General features: G+C 43.3%; 1 long non-coding RNA gene across 1 annotated transcript; it reads left to right on the forward strand.

Annotated features, from left to right (window-relative positions):
- Positions 1 to 1,028: 1,028 nt before the first annotated feature.
- On the forward strand, positions 1,029 to 2,399 carry LOC138565998 (uncharacterized). Its single transcript, XR_011301770.1, has 3 exons — positions 1,029 to 1,144; positions 1,250 to 1,369; positions 1,965 to 2,399. It is a non-coding gene; the product is annotated as an uncharacterized lncRNA (long non-coding RNA).
- Positions 2,400 to 3,320: the final 921 nt, after the last annotated feature.

Genomic DNA, 3,320 nt, shown 5'->3' on the forward strand with positions numbered 1-3,320 from the left:
TACAGAGTTAGAAAGAAAGATTGTTTAAACGCCTCCCCTACTTAGAGCCTAGAACGAACTGACTTGCAGAACACCATTGATAGACTACTAAGGAACAAGCTCTCATTGAACTTCCCACTCACTCCTTTCCCTCCCATTGAATGGAAGGGATTGTAATTCCCGAACGGCAGCAATATGTTGGGCCCATTGATTGTTGGCCACCTTTGAGGCAGGATCCAGTCTTGTAAAGGCAGGGAATTATTCTTGATACTGCCCCTTGGCGATCCTACAGCACTGGTTGACAATGGAGGGTGCTATAGTAGTACTACTAGTTTTATTGGACAAATCAGCACCTCTCAGCCCAATCAAAAAGATTGGTTTCTGTGCCAACGTCATCAAATTAGAATCCCAAGATCCACGATGAGCTGCATCAATCCCAAGGAGCAATTCTACCTCCGTTTTGCTCTGCCCCAGCTGTTACGGCATGCAGACTCACACAGCTGCATCTGTCTGTCGGTAAGGAAACGGGTATTCTTTTGGATAATGTGCATGGTACTCCATGCTATTTACCCAACGGCCTCTCTGCTCTACAGGGAAAAACAGTCCCTCTATCATCCATTATGTAATCTGCGCTCTATTGGGCCCTACCTTTGCAGGTGCTGACTGGATTAAATCTATACCTTGAGTGGAACCTGTTTTTACGCAAATAATGCACCCAAAGAATAACCAACTGAGGTATCCTATCAAGTAGTCAGAATTCTGACAACCCTTTTTTGTCTCCAGACATGTTAATACATGTATTTTAACCTGGCCCACTCCACCATTGGAGTTTCCTTAAGATCTAGAGTTGACATTGGTCCTTAGTATATATCTGGTCCGTACATTTGTGTCATAATAAATACAAAACACAGTTTCGTGTCTATTGCATGATACGATATATACTGCCCAAATAGCAGACTATTATACAGCACAGCATCTGCAACACGGCCTATCATTATGACGGCACAATGCGGCTGCTAGAACGTTGACGGACTAGCCGTTACCAATCAACACGTCATCACGCTGCTTTTTAGTCATATCACATGACTATGCAGCCATCGCAGGTCCTGACTAGCATTCTACGCACTGCGCTATCATGTACTGCTTTGAGATTCTCAGTGTACAAGTAAGTTGCATTCACAAACTCACAGCAGTTAACCGACACGAAATACGCGTTTAGTGAAATAAACAGGGTTCTTTTATTTTCTTGCCCCACTCACAACTTTTACAGGTCCTTGTGGGTTCGGAGGCGCTGCGAACGACAAAATTAAGTGATTAAACATCCAAGTTAAATTAAGAAAACAACGTATGCATGCCACATCTTGTCAGGAAATCTGACGTTTCTATTCAGGTAGGCACTTACAAAATAATAATATATATAATGGAGTTTACACTAGATACTCCCAATGTTGATTGAGCAATGTGACGCCTGCTCACTCTGTTGTTACAGCTCTATTATTAGAAGACACAACGTGGTTTCAATCACAGGTGTTTGACTGCAAATCTGGTATTAACTACCGAAAATATTTGGAGGTACGCATTTTTGGGCCTTCATCCCTGTTTTATAGTCACAAGGTGTATAGTCAATGATGTAACAACTGGTTACATACACCCTACCCACCCCCTTTGCCCCCCCACCCTTTCCTTCCCTTCTTCTCCCATTTTCACCTTGGCTAAATAACCAAATAATGATGGCCCTGACTTCTCGGGCCCAAATGTTGCAATATATATAATTGCACGAGGTGATTAGACTATGCAGCAATATCACAAGCGCAAATAATTCGGCCTCAAAGAACTTTTGTCTTTTTCTTGCAATAAGACACATATGATGTGCACTGAAACTTGTCTGGAGGTTGATAGAATTTCCTTATTCATTGTGTGTTGAAATGAAAGCGATAAACAGTGTTATCTGGTTGGTAAAACATATGTATTTTGGTTTATTTTAGATACTCTGGGAGAATGTAATAAAATTCCTAATTCAACATCCAAAATCCCTCACATTTTGGATTAATGTGTCCTGAAGAAAGCCTTACACGGATGACTAAACGTCTTTTGAATAACTGACACAGTCCAAACGTGTGTTCAAGAATAAGGATGGAAACAGACTCATTTCTGTCGACACAATAATGATGGGGACCTTTTTGAAATTAAATATGAATGGTATCGATCTAAGTCACCCATAGGCTACTAACATCACCCTGTGCTTTGGTGCACATTCTTGATACACCATTATAGGAATAAGTATATCACTGTCATAGAACTAGCTATTGTTTTGTGAAAAGTCATGTTTTCTGTTGTTGTGTGTTTTTTACAAATGTGACCAATGGGTCAAAAAACTTTTTATTATGTGTTATGGAATAAAATTTGATATCTTTTTGTAATTCCGACCTTTTCATCTTTTTATATATGCTGAAAAAGATGACTGTTTAAACTCACTCATTGTTTGAGTAAATCTTCAACCTTTAGTGCAACATTAATAGGTAGCTCGCTGCGGAACCTCTCTTTTTCACATGTCCTGCAGTCCTCTCCCAACGAGCCCCTAACAAAAAAGAGGACACCCTATACCGTGCTCATTGAGTATCTTTCCGTACCTGATGTAGTGCCTGCTCATGGAATAGCAGTGCAGGCATGTCCTCCAGCTCCAAAATCGCAACAGCAAGTGGGATCATTCTTATCTAGGAAGGGGTGTGGTGTGTGGGTGTGCTCCTTTTGTGCTGGGCCAGGCTCCATTGCCTCCACCTGTGCTGATTGTGTGCAACTGTGGCAGTTGAGAACACAGCAAATTGCTATTAACGGGTGATCCGCGATGCCGGGGATACCGGCATAGTGGTAATCCTTATTAATGCCATCTGGATGCCGCTAAGTGCATGTCCGTGTGACTCATAATGTCCTCCCGTTTGCGGCATGCTGGTATTGCCACCACGAAGGGCGCGTGCCCATGCACATGCCGGTACAGAGGTGCACAGTGTCAACGCCTCCATGGGGTTGCCTGTAATACAGGTATGTAGACTCGTAATGGGCCGGTACGGTAAACCATGCCAGGATTACCATTCCGGCATCGTTTTCACCCGACCGCAAAACTCGTAATGAAGCCCACTGTGGGCCTCATTAGGAGTCCGGTGGTAACCCGTTTCCACCACCTCAGATCTGGGTGCCATTGGGAAATTGCCGGCCTGGGATATCATGTGGCGGAAAGTATAAGTCCCCATTCCCATGGGGCCTCATTATAAGCTTGGTGGTCTGGAAACAACGTGCCAGTAACACCGTTTACCAGCACGGTTTCCAGGCCATCGCAGTATGAG

Source organism: Ambystoma mexicanum, chromosome 2p (genome assembly GCF_040938575.1).
Source record: "Ambystoma mexicanum isolate Mex_15411 chromosome 2p, UKY_AmexF1_1, whole genome shotgun sequence".
Taxonomy (NCBI): domain Eukaryota; kingdom Metazoa; phylum Chordata; class Amphibia; order Caudata; family Ambystomatidae; genus Ambystoma; species Ambystoma mexicanum.